Below are 13,630 nucleotides of genomic sequence, written 5' to 3'. Positions count from 1 at the left end.
CAGGCTAACATAGGTATCCAATGGCAGGAGCTGCAAAGCCTACCGAGAATGGTAAGCCTCAGGAGGGTACAAGCACAGGCATTGTCAAGTTCAAGCAGGTAGTAAGGACAGCTACAGTTCAGGCATTGTCTGGGTAAATGCCAGGTTTCTGGGACACGTGTAATAGTCTGCAGTAGCCGTTCACATATAACAGGCGATAGTAAGTTCTGGGTGCACAATAAACTGGCACAGGCAAGATGATGTGGCTCTTTGTAGGGCTGTCTGAGGGATGTGTGTAATGGAAAAGTGCAGACAGAAGATTGTTCTCCTGCAGCCCTGATGAACTAGATCTCTGCTCTCCTGCAGCCCTAATAAATTGCTGCTCTCCTGCAGCCCTAATAGATCTCTGCTCTCCTGCAGCCCTAATAGATCGCTGCTCTCTTCCAGCCCTAATAGATCCTTGCTCTCCTGCAGCCCTGATGAACTAGATGGCTGCTCTCTAGCAATATTGTATCAGGGGAAGTGCACAGAGTGCAAACAGGACATGCTGGAAACCCTTCCTCAGGCCAAAAAACTTTTAGTTTCATCACGGGCAAAAACACACACAGGGCAATATGCAGTTGGCCATAATAGATTAGTGAACAATAAAATCTAAAAAAGTGCTCAAAATCAGATGGACCCTGCTTTAAATTATTTTCTTTTTCCTATGGCACTGCCAAGTTGTCTGTAGCACTGTACAGAGAAAATTGTATCCACATCACTGAAACGCGACACCAAAGCATTATTCATCTATCGCCTGATCGGTAGTTTCCATACTATTGATGCAGGGGAAAGAAATTAGTGGGTGAAATATCATAATTATAACGCTATAAAGCCAGTTAACCACTGAACGTGCATTTGCCTTAAAATTTTAAGGGTGAAATTGTATCTAAACATTTATTCATTCGTTCATGTTTAATATGTGGTTCACATGCAGTATAACTGCCGTAGTCATGGGGGCTTATGTAAAAGGTTTTTGTAATTGGTTTTGCATTTAAAATGATTGCAGCTTTAAAAAAAATATGGAAAGACTCGCAGGAGAACCCACAGCAGCTGCAGCTCGCAATTACATAAGCCCCATGGGCTGGATCCACTCTGTGCCACACTCCCACTGTCTAGGGATGGTTCTCCCACTTGATTGTAAATGATCTTACGGGCAGGGCTATCCTACCCTATGTTTTCATGTCTGAATTTTTTCTTTGTACCTTGTATGTACTTGTTAATCCCAATGTCGGGTGCTGCAAAGCACCAGAGCATTTTAAAAATCTATGACCATAATAATCTGAGAAATAGTTCTATAATCGGGATGCGGTCGTGGGGATCACGGCAGTCAGAATCCCGGCACCAGAATCCCGGCATTCCGAAGGTGAGTTGGGGGGGTTAGGATACCAACAGTCAGGTGTTGGTATCCTGACCCTGTCAAGATTCTGACCGCTGGGATCCCAAGCGCCAGCATCCCGTACCCATCCCCTATAATCCATGGGAAGTGTCTTTAACTTGAAATACAAGAGACGTTCTAGCAGTCTACAGGAATGTCATCTGTATTTCACAGAGATTCTTGTAATCCGCACAGGTAAATCATCATTTTGTAATTCATGGTTCATTAGATTAAAATACAGAGGCATGATGCACACTGCTTTGGTTTTGGAGCACAACTGCAAAATGCCTGAATAGAATGGACTCCCCTTAGCTGCATAGCGAATAACAAGTGGTTAGCCACAATATAATTGGCTATTGTGGAAGAAGTCCCAGTGTCTCCCTAATTTTATCACACTATCAATAAAGATTGATTGAATCTCTAAACAACACACAATGGTGGAAAGCTACATTAATTTTAATGGTCTATTCAATTTCAATTAAATGTCTACATGTAGCTCTCCTTTCTATTGAAATTAAAGGGCCATTGACAGGAATGGGAAAAATATAGCACACTGCTGGTTAAGCCATACGTTGTATCCTATAATACCTATGCTCCCCAATAGAGAACAGAGGAGATTTTAAAGTGCGTTGAGCACTTGAGTTAAAAAGCTTAGGGCTATATTTACTAAAGTGAGCTTTTAGAAGTGGAGATGTTGCCCATAGCAACCAATCAGATTCTACTTAACATTTTACTAGCACCTTCTAGAACATAATAGCTAGAATCTGGTTTCTATGGGCAACATCTCCACTTTTAAAAAGTCTCACTTTAGTAAATATCCCTTAAGCTGGGCATCCACTATACAAATTTCTGTCAGATATCTGTCCAATCTGGCTGGTTGGAATAAAAACCTGGTAATGTATGGGAGCAAATAACAGTCGATCTTATGATTTTAAACACTGAAAAAAGGGCACAACATTTTTTTCAAATTGGTTAAATTTGTGTGTTTTAAGTTTAACCAATTTGTCTGGACAACCATTTTAGGCTGTTTTCCAGTGTTTGTGAGTAAATGGATGATTGTCATCTGCTCCCATACATTACCAGGTTTTCATTCCAACCAGCCAGATTGGATAGATATCTGACAGATAATTGTGTAGTGGATGCTCAGCTTTAGTGTTTAAACACAATGGAACTAAGGGACAAGAAAGCCAAACAATCATGTCAAATTTATATTGTAGTTTTAGGGCCTGATTCAGTAAGGATCGCTATTCTGCTAATACGCACGTAACGCAGTTGCTAATATCAGCGGTGATATGCAAATATTTGCATTGCGATCACAGCCTGACATAAGGACGCCCACTTCCCCTCACACACATCTGTATACTTTGGCAACATAGCGAAATAATCAGTAACATCGGACCCCTACAGTTAAGGCAGGTCTGACCTCACTCAGGAACTGCTAACTTCATCTATGAGGCCTCAGGCTGCATATGGTATCGCCAGGGCTAATTTATGCATGCCCATGCAGCGGCGTTGAAAGGCACTGGCACGCCTCCGTTCTCCGCCCCCCCCCCCCAATCACCATCCACAAACGGCACTTCCTGTCATGCAAAGGGTATGCGCAGGCGCTGCGATCACAGTCCCGGTCGCAGCAGTGGCTGGGTTGCGCACTGTGATGCGTATGTTGCGTTCTGCGTATGCAATCGCCCAACTGCGTGTGTTTTAGCGACTGCAGTCCTTGCTGAGTCAGTCCCTTAGTTTACTGAAGTCCAATATTATGCTCAGTAAGTAATTTTGCAGTCTGTATTTATGCTATCAGGGCTGCCAAAATATTGCTCAGGCCCTGGTACTAGGGAGAGTGGCCATACTGCATTGCAGGTACCGTGTAGAACAGACATGTCAAACATGCGGCCCAAATGCACATTTTATGCGGCCCGACAGTGTGGGCCCAAATTTACATATTATGCGTCTCAACAGTGACAGTGTCACACGATGATGCACTGCGCTGCCAGGGAGAGACGCCACACCCCACAAGACCTGCACTTCAATAATCCAGCCTTCCGGCAGTAACGTGCTGTCAGCTAGAGACGTCACAAGGCCTACCGCCGCACTCCCAGCTCAATCTCTGTTGCACACCAAGACTTCTGCATGGGCGCCTGTGAAACCAGCTCAGCCAGCTGGGACAGGACAATCGCTGAGGCTGAGACTGGAGTCACCCATAATATCACACCTGTAAGTAGTGCCTGGTGCTGCCATGCTCTGATAAGTGCCACTGTCTGTGCAGTCACACAGCTGCTGCCTACCTTTCACAGTTATAGATTTGGGGGCAGCGTGTGTGGGGGGGGGGGGGGTTATGGATGCAAATGGAAGTAATTGAGATTCAATGCGTTTCACATTTGAAGCTCAAATTCAACGAAGTTGGTGTACCTGACTTTCATAAGTATTTATTATTTTATTTGTCTGCGTGATTTGTAGAAACTCACTAGTTTGCATGTGAAATTATTTCCATGTTCAGAAGTACTTACCAGTGTGAGCAATTATTCTCATTAATGAAAGGAAACAAGTCTCCTGCTAGGTCTAGATTGACACTTTCATCAGTTTTAAAAGTTATCACATCCAATAAGCCTTCTCCTGAAATTGGAAAATTGGTGACAGAAAAAAGATGTCAAATATTGGGAAAAAAACATTAAAGTTAATCTTTTCTTCCTGATACTTGTCATCTCTTTGCTTAAACTTTATTGGTGGTTTTTCTTAATAATAAACCTTCAAAATTGCATATTGCTTTTTTTTTCTTGCAGCCCACACACTCTTGACCTTGAATATTCGGCCTGGTTGGGATTTAGAGTTTGCCATGCCTGGTGTAGAAGAATGGTGGGTTCTGGGGAGTCACAGCCTTGCTATTTTAGGGGTGTAGTTAGGTCTTCCTGGCCAGTCCATGCTGCCAGAGATGCTTTTGTGCCCCCTCCAACACACACACACACACATGCTGCCCCCATAGCCACACACATGCTGCCCCCATAGCCACGCACACACACGCTGCCCCCATAGTCACACACACACACGCTGCCCCCATAGCCACACACACGCTGCCCCCATAGCCACACACACACACACGCTGCCCCCATAGCCACACACACACACGCAGCCCCCATAGCCACACACACACGCTGCCCCCATAGCCACACACACACGCTGCCCCCATAGCCACACACACACGCTGCCCCCATAGCCACACACACACACTGCCCCATAGCCACACACACACACTGCCCCCATAGCCACACACACACGCTGCCCCCACAACCACACACACGCTGCTGTGCCCATAGCCACACACACACGCTGCGCCCATAGCCACACACACACACGCTGCCCCCATAGCTACACACACGCTGCCCCCATAGCCACACACACGCCCCCATAGCCACACACACACGCTGCCCCCATAGCCACACACACACACACTGCCCCCATAGCCACATATACACACGCTGTCCCCATAGCCACATATACACACACACTCTGCCCCCATAGCCTCACACACACACGCTGCCCCCATAGCCTCACACACATGCTGCCCCATAGCCACACACACACGCTGCCCCCATAGCCACATACACACACGCTGCCCCCATAGCCACATACACACACGCTGCCCCCATAGCCACATACACACACGCTGCCCCCATAGCCTCACACACACACGCTGCCCCCATAGCCTCACACACACACGCTGCCCCCATAGCCTCACACACATGCTGCCCCCATAGCCTCACACACACACGCTGCCCCCATAGCCACACACACACACGCGCTGCCCCCATAGCCACACACACACACGCGCTGCCCCCATAGCCACACACACACGCGCTGCCCCCATAGCCACACACACACGCGCTGCCCCCATAGCCACATACACACACGCTGTCCCCATAGCCACATACACACACACGCTGCCCCCATAGCCTCACACACACACGCTGCCCCCATAGCCACACACACACACGCTGCCCCCATAGCCACACACACACACGCTGCCCCCATAGCCACACACACACACGCTGTCCCCATAGCCACATACACACACATGCTGCCCCCATAGCCTCACACACACACGCTGCCCCCATAGCCTCACACACATGCTGCCCCCATAGCCACACACACACACGCTGCCCCCATTGCCACATACACACACGCTGCCCCCATAGCCTCACACACACACGCTGCCCCCATTGCCTCACACACACGCTGCCCCCATTGCCTCACACACACGCTGCCCTCATAGCCACACACACACACACCCTGCCCCCATAGCCACATACACACACTCTACCCCCATAGCCACATACACACACACACATGCTGCCCCCACAGCTGCACACACACACACTGCCCCGGGTCCCGGTGGCGGCACGTGGGGGGAAGGGGGGGAGAGAATTCTCACCATGCGGCAAGTGAGAGGGAGCAGGGGGGAGAGAAGGCTCCCGGTGGCAACAGGTGAGAGGGAGAGGAGGAGGGGGGGGGTTGAATGCTCCCATCCAGGCTCCCAGTGGAAGAGTCAAAGGAGAGGGAGCAGAGGGGAGAGAAGATGCGGCATTAGGGGGAGGAAAGAGCACAAGGAGGGGGACAAAGCCGACACAGCACCGGGGAAAGTATGCAGTGCATGGGAGACAGCAGCTGGGGAAGGAGAGAGGACACAGGGGAAAGGATGGGGGGTTTACACACAGTAGCAGGGCTGGGGAGGCACCGGCTGCTGGAAAATCCATAGGGACATGGGCATATGTAGGGGGTAATAGTATCACTTTTCCGAAAAGCTGATTTAGCAAAAAGAGCAGCTTCTCGGAAGTGATACCTCTGTTAGGGAAGCATGATGAATGTCTACAAAACATTTTTTAAACTCGCAGAAAGTTTAAAACAAAATTATCACAAGTGTTAATTATGTAATGATGAATAGAGACCTGACTGACACACAACCACTTACTGACACATACTTATTGACACAGATACCGTTTAATGACAGACACTTACTGACAGACACGCTTTCTGACACATACACTGCTTACTGACACACTGACACAGATACCGCTTACTGACACAGACACCACTTACTAACACACACTGACACAGACACCACTTACTAACACACACTGACAGACACCACTTACTGACACAGACACCACTTAATGACAGACCGCTTACTGACACACAGAGAGACACTGCTTACTGACAGACATATCTTACTGACAGACATGCTTACTGACAGTAAGTGTGTGTTAGTAAGCGATGTATGTCAGTCAGTAAGCGGTGTCTGACACACACTTACTGACAGATACCACTTACTGACACAGACACCGCTTAATGACAGACACTTACTGACAGACACGCTTTCTGACACACACTGCTTACTGACGCACACTTCGCTTACTGACACAGCTTAATGACAGACACTTACTGACAGACACGCTTTCTGACACACACTTGCTGACACACACTACTTACTGACACAGATACCGCTTAATGACAGACACTGCTTACTGACACAGATACTGCTTACTGACACAGATGCACTTACTGACACAGACACCATTTACTAACACACACTGACACAGACACCGCTTACTAACACACTTACTGACACAGACACCGCTTAGTGACAGATACCACATACTGAAAGATTCCCCTTACTGACAGTTATTGGCACATTAGATTATACATACTTACTCTTAGACACCCCTTACTGACACAGATACCTATTACAGCCACACACAACTTACTGACAAAGATATCACTCACTGACACCACTTACTGACCTCATACTGACACACACACACTTACTGACAGACTTATTCATTTATTATGCATTCACACAGCACAAGAAGAAACCCCACTTATTATTATTATTACCAGTTATTTATATAGTGCAAACATATTCTGCAGCATTTTACAGAGAATATGTGGTCGTTCACATCAGTACCTGGCCCAGTGTAGCTTACAATCTATATTCCCTACCACATGTACACACACACACACACACACACACACACAGTCACTTTTGTAAGGAGCCAGCTATCCAACCAGTATATTTTTGGATGGTGGGTGGAAACCCATGCAAGCACAGGGAGAATATAAAAACTCCACACAGTCGGGGCTTTGGTGGGAATTGAACCCATGAACTCCGTGCTGTGAGGTGGTAATGCTAACCATCACATAGGCAAACGCAGGGGGGTTCCGGTTGCCTGGAGACCCCCACTCTCCAGCCCACACCATGATGACCACACTAGAAATACCATATAATACTAAAGCTGCTTGTTTTTAAGATCTTCTCAGTGTCACAAATGACATAATTATCACCACCTCTTGATCTTTTAAAATGTGTGAGCCAGTAATGAATACACTTGTGCACCAAATAGGAGTTATGGAAAACATGCACAGTTAGGGGTTCACTGTTATGGGTTGGGTAAGGGCGGTCAGAATCCTGATGCCGGTATCCCGACCAGGTTACAATACCGATGCTTGAAGGTAAGCACTCCTAACCTAACCCCTACCCCTCCCTCCCTCCCTCCCTTGACGATGCGTAAACCTAACCCCCCGGTGCCTAAAACTATCCCTCCCCGCACAATAAACATTACCCCCCCTCGCTCCCACAGCCTAACCATAACCCTTCCCCTGTGCCTAACCCTCACCCTAATCCCAGTACTTTCCTTCGGGATTCAGAAAAGTGTTCTGACCGCCGGAATCCCAGCAGTCGGGACTCTGACCGCATCCCCAATGATAAAGACCATATATAGGGTCAATTATTAATACTGTATAATAATACACTATCCAGTGCATAAGGAGACCAATGTGTACATATATGTCCAGGGCAGTGCACGGTTCTTTTGCTGCTTCCCCCAGACTCCCAAACTTGCTCAAATGCTCTGGAATGGTGCCCTCATCTGAAATAAAAACATTCAGCTCAGGCAGGATGACCCTACTTCCACATATAATGGTTTACTGCGATTGCTGGTCCTGTATATGTCAGAATTATTTCATACCTTCGTATGACCGTATCGCCTGTTTTGTAGGCAGAAAAGTATCGCGCGCACGCCCGCTTTACCCCGTATTCCATTTGAAAGTACGTGAAAACGGGACCCGGCGAAACTTGAACTGGCTGAAAGTACTGTCAGATTTGGGGAAATCAGCCTGACACCCTCCAAAAGATGCAATGACATTGGGGTTCTCTACGGTACCCCCCGATTTGGCTTGCTGAAGGTATTTGGTGTTTTTAAACGGGCTCAATAGTCGCTAAATAGCATTTTTCTATATGTGATTCAGAATAGTATTCAGGAGTATTTTTTGCAGAAAATAAGTTATCACAGCAAATTTGGGGTACTTGAAAATGGGGGTCAGCATATTTAAAAGTTGTTAAAGTGAAGTTGAAAAAAATCATGAAAAATCCACCTGCCGCAAGCACCTGCAATCAAAAAAACACTTGGGGCATACTTGGGGACCCCCCCAGAGTCAAGTTCGCTAGTTTTTAGCTTTGTCCCCCAACTTTTTTTTTTCACCCCCAAAATGAAAGTGATTTTTTGGGGTGTTAAGTGTGTTTTTTTTTTAACACAGTTTAACTTAGGGGGACTGTCTAAAGGCTGCAGGGGGGTTTCCGCAACATTGCACCCCAAAACCCCAATTCTGCACTTTTTTCCGCCTGCTAGTCATAGGCAAAACTTTTTCGCCTATTACATTGCATTGACTTTCTGCCTAGGCGGAGAGTTTTTCAAATTGAAACCGAGGTAAAAGCAAAATAGGCGAATATGACATCATCGGCGAAAAGTTTTCGCCAAAAACACGCGAAAACTGCTTTTCGCTCCAAATTGAATATGGCCCATAGCTGGTTAAGTGCTGATTATGCCACACTTGCTCTAAAATCAAACGCTTGGAAATGGAAACCCCCCTGTAGAAGTCCTGCGTTTGTCTGCACCAGTGCAGTTGTAACAGTGGGGCTGCAGCGCAGTCTAAAACCAACAGAGACGGGCAGGATAACTCAAGCCCCTAACTGTGCCTGTAACCGCTTCTTCATATTACCGGGAGTCTGCGGGAATGGTGTCGCAGACTCCTGGTAATATGAAAAAGCATTTACAGGCACAGCTCACCTTTACCACTTTTGCAGCTCACCGTTACAACCACCACTGCTAAATATTATACCAACTGTGCTGCCCAACTTATTTTTATTACTGTTGGTCTTTATGGGCATTATATTTTGCAGTGACCTGCAATCATACATTTACGGTGTAAATTGTTGTAGAGCAAAAAAGGAGGTTATACTGTACATTGAGTCAGGGTAGCAGTGCCAGGCTGCCAGCTGTTACAGCAATCTGTACAAACTGGCTTGGGAGTGGCCAGGTGTTAGCACGATGAGAAAACCACTTGACCTCTTGGCAGACGGAGAGTATGATTTATGGGAGGTGATCTGAAGTGTAGATTATAGAGAGTTGCCATTTAATTAGTTTCTTGCTACATCTCATTTGTTCGGATCACAGTGCTTTGAAGTAAACATTATGCATTTATTTATAGACAATGAAATGAGTTACACATATACACATATGAGTCAGTATCCCGGCGGCCGTGATACCGGCGTTGATATTACCAACGCTGGAATCCTGAAAAAACCTATCACAATCCCGGCGCCGACATCCTGACCGCCGGTATACCGAAGGTAAGTAGATTGGTTGGAGGGTTAGGGTGAGGGGTTAGGATTAGGCACTAGGGGGATAGTTGGGTTCAGAGTGCGGGGAGGGGGAGGTTAGTGTTAAAAAAAAAAAACAGGGAGGGGTAGGAAGAGGGGGAGGGTTAGCATACCCTCCCTGCACCCTAAACCTAACCTCCCCTTCCCCGCACCCTACACCTAACGCTGCCCCTAATGCCTAACCTCCCCTTCCCAGCACCCTAAACCTGCCCCTAATGCCTTACCCTCCCCATACCACCCGATACTTACCTTCGGCATCTGGTATTCTGGTGCTGGGATCCTGACGCGATCTGGATTTCGGTGCAGGTATATCGCCAGTCAGCATAATGCACGCCAGGATGCTGACTATCCTATAATATATATATATTCTAAATACTATTTTATTTGTAAAAGCATAAGAAAAGAAAATTGGTAACTTCCAGCTATGCAGGTCTCACCACTCCTATGATATCCTATGAGTCCATCTCCATAGAGTATATATATATATATATATATATATATATATATATATATATATATATATATATATATCCGCCAGAAATAGAAATGCCAAAATGAGGACCTTCTAATGTTCTTCACCTAACCAGACTTTCACCTCTACAGTTCATTTTAAATGCAGCAGCCAGACTCATTTTCACATACAAAATTCTTCTAATGCTGCTGCCATTTGCCAGTCACTACACTGGTAGTCTGCAATTTACAGAACCTGATACAAAATACTTCAATGAACATATAAATTAAGCAAACTGTATCAACATAAAACTCTTGCCTTGTCTCCAAATATCTTACAAATCCCTCTATTCTGCCCAAAATAAGCATCCTTAGTTCCTTACTCATTACTTTCTTACATTCCCAGATACAAGATATACTTTCGGCTGCACCCTCTCTATGAAATTCCCTCTCCCACTGTCCCCAAACCTTCTAGTGTTCCCTGTAAATTTGTGACAAGCGTATCAAATTCCCAGAACAACTTTTTAGCCTCTCTAAAATATTCTGATTACCATCCCTCTACGCAGTTTGCACAAAACTTAAATTTATTCCCTTTATGTATTTATTCCCCACCAAAACCGACAACGCTGTGTGACTGGATCATATAGCCCCACTAAGCTCTTTTTCCCTTTACAATCTGTATTACTTACAAATCAATGTCAGTGTCCATACCTGGCCTGGCCATATGAAATACAATGATGGATATCTTCAGCACATACTGTATACCAGTACTTAGACAGTCCCCTGTGTGATGCAAAGCATTCTCTTCCCAGCTGCTGGTGAAATCCCCTATATAACAGATCCTTAGATGGTATGCTGTTTTAAATTGCTGACATCTCCATACAGGACCAAACAACCGGCTAGTAAGCTGTAAATGATCTCCAAAAGACCCCTTGACACTTTTCCTTGCCTCCACAAGTGGATTAGCGACTTCCTCAGAAGGCTGGCATTTGTGCAAAGATAACTGCATCAAACCCCTGAAAGTCAAGTGTACTGAAATGATTATTTGTAGTTTGGTGCAGCAGAACTATTATTATAATTATTATTATTATTTATATGGCACCACAAATATTCTGCAGCACATTACAAGTACAGTACAGTATAGTGGAGGACTAGGTCATGGATTATATGCACATTGCTGCATTAGCGATCATAACACTCAAAAAAGCAACAGAGCGTAAGCAACCAAGTGTTGGGTGCCCAAGTGGGGAGTAAGACTAGGTCAGTGGTCGGGGAACAGGGGTAAATTACCCCATTAGGGGTAAAACTGGAATTCCTGGGGGTAATGGACGGACAGCCGGGCATGCATATGAATCATTGCATGCCCGGCTGTCCGTCCATTACCCCCAGGAATGGAGGTCACTGGCGCCGTGTGCACCCGGCGTCAGTGACCTCCAGCCCGGCGCCGCAGGGAAGCTCTAAGCCGGATGCCCGCTGGAGATGTTATTACCAGCGGGTGCCCCAGTGGCGTAAATTCATCCCAGACGCCCAGAGGCAAGTTATAATTTGGTGCCCCCCGTCACAGCTGCTGACACTGTAATGTAGCATTTTGCAAGCAGATACACCCACAGTTGCACAGGCATGCCATGGAGGAGTGAGACAGAGTTGTGGGTGAGGGGGGCGCCGGACGTGTCACACTGACAACAGAAGCCGCTGAGTAGCAGTAACACCAATGAGTAGGGACAGGCTATAGATAGATGGAGGTGGCAGCTGATGGTCTGACACTGAGCTCTCCACTAGTGTATAGTGGCTTCTCAGGTGCCAGGAAGAGGTGGATGTATTGGGCGGCCGTGACGGTACACATCGGGTACATTGTTACAACCCTAAGTGGGTTGACTATATTGTGGACAATGGAGGAGGTGCCCCTTCAGACCCGGAGCCAGGCGGCAGGCGCCTCCATTGTCTCCCATAGTTCTGCCCCTGGGGCGCCCAGCTCCTTCCCTGTAGTGCCGCGTTAGCCAGAGGCTGGAGTTCTCTTCTGAACTCCAGCTTCCGGCTCTCTCCATGCGCACTATGGGAGAGACGTAATGACGTCTCTCCCATAGTTCTGAGGAGCAGCCGGGCGGATAGGACTGCGGCGAATGCAGGAGCGGGGATTAAGGTAAGTTTTTTTTGGTTTTTTTTTTTTTTTTGTACAAGCGGCACTACAGGGGTATAACTATGGGGGCACTACTATAGGATTTCCTTCCTTTCAAATCAAGGGGGTAACGTCGGCATATCTAAATATATTATGGGGTAAAAGAGTTCCCTGACCCCTGGACTACATGAAAGTATAAGTAAGGAGAAGCACAAGAGTGTAGAGGACCCTGCTCGTAAGAGTTTACATACTAAAGGGCCTGATTCAGAGTTGTGCGCTATGCTGATATTTTTGCAGTTGAGCGATTATCCATAAACTGCACGTGTCAAGGTACATTGCCTTAGTTGCTCGCATTGACTATTTTCTCAGGGAGTGTTTGGGGAAGGTAATGGGGAGTGTTGGGAAAGAACACAGGAGTGCCGCCACCGTTTTGGGGGGTGTCACATCCTGCATGTGCGATCCCATAGGCAAGACATTTGCATATTTTCGCACATCCACTGTGTACAGAGGCCCTGATTCAGAGCCGGACGCTCTGACTGAGCGCTCGCTCTGAATCAGGGCCGTCGCTCCTTCATTTTGGAGCAGCCTCCTGGCCGCTCGCATAGCTGTGGGTGACCACCCACAGCTATAGCGAGCGGCCAAAATGATGGTCACGATGGTCAAGACCATCGCGAACATTGGGCTTGCGACGAGACCCTGCAGTAGGGTCTCGCTGCCGCAAGCCCAGGAGTGATGTCAATGGGGCCGGACCCAGACAGTAGGCATTCCCATGGGAACGCCTCAATCTGGGCAGCCACGCCCCCGGCACGCCCACCAAAGGGCGTGCTGTCAATCACCATCGACAGCACGCCCCCTTTGGTGCGAGACCCTTAACGTCGGCTTGGCCGTCGTTATTCGGGTCTCGCGCATGCATACGATGGATCTGCCTCCGTTGTGCGCATGCGCACTTGGGCACCATCGACCC

Source organism: Taudactylus pleione, unplaced genomic scaffold (assembly GCF_031769625.1).
Source record: "Taudactylus pleione unplaced genomic scaffold, aTauple2 ptg000128l, whole genome shotgun sequence".
Classification (NCBI taxonomy): domain Eukaryota; kingdom Metazoa; phylum Chordata; class Amphibia; order Anura; family Myobatrachidae; genus Taudactylus; species Taudactylus pleione.
The sequence above is the reverse complement of the archived record's forward strand: the minus strand, read 5'-3'. Positions refer to the sequence as shown.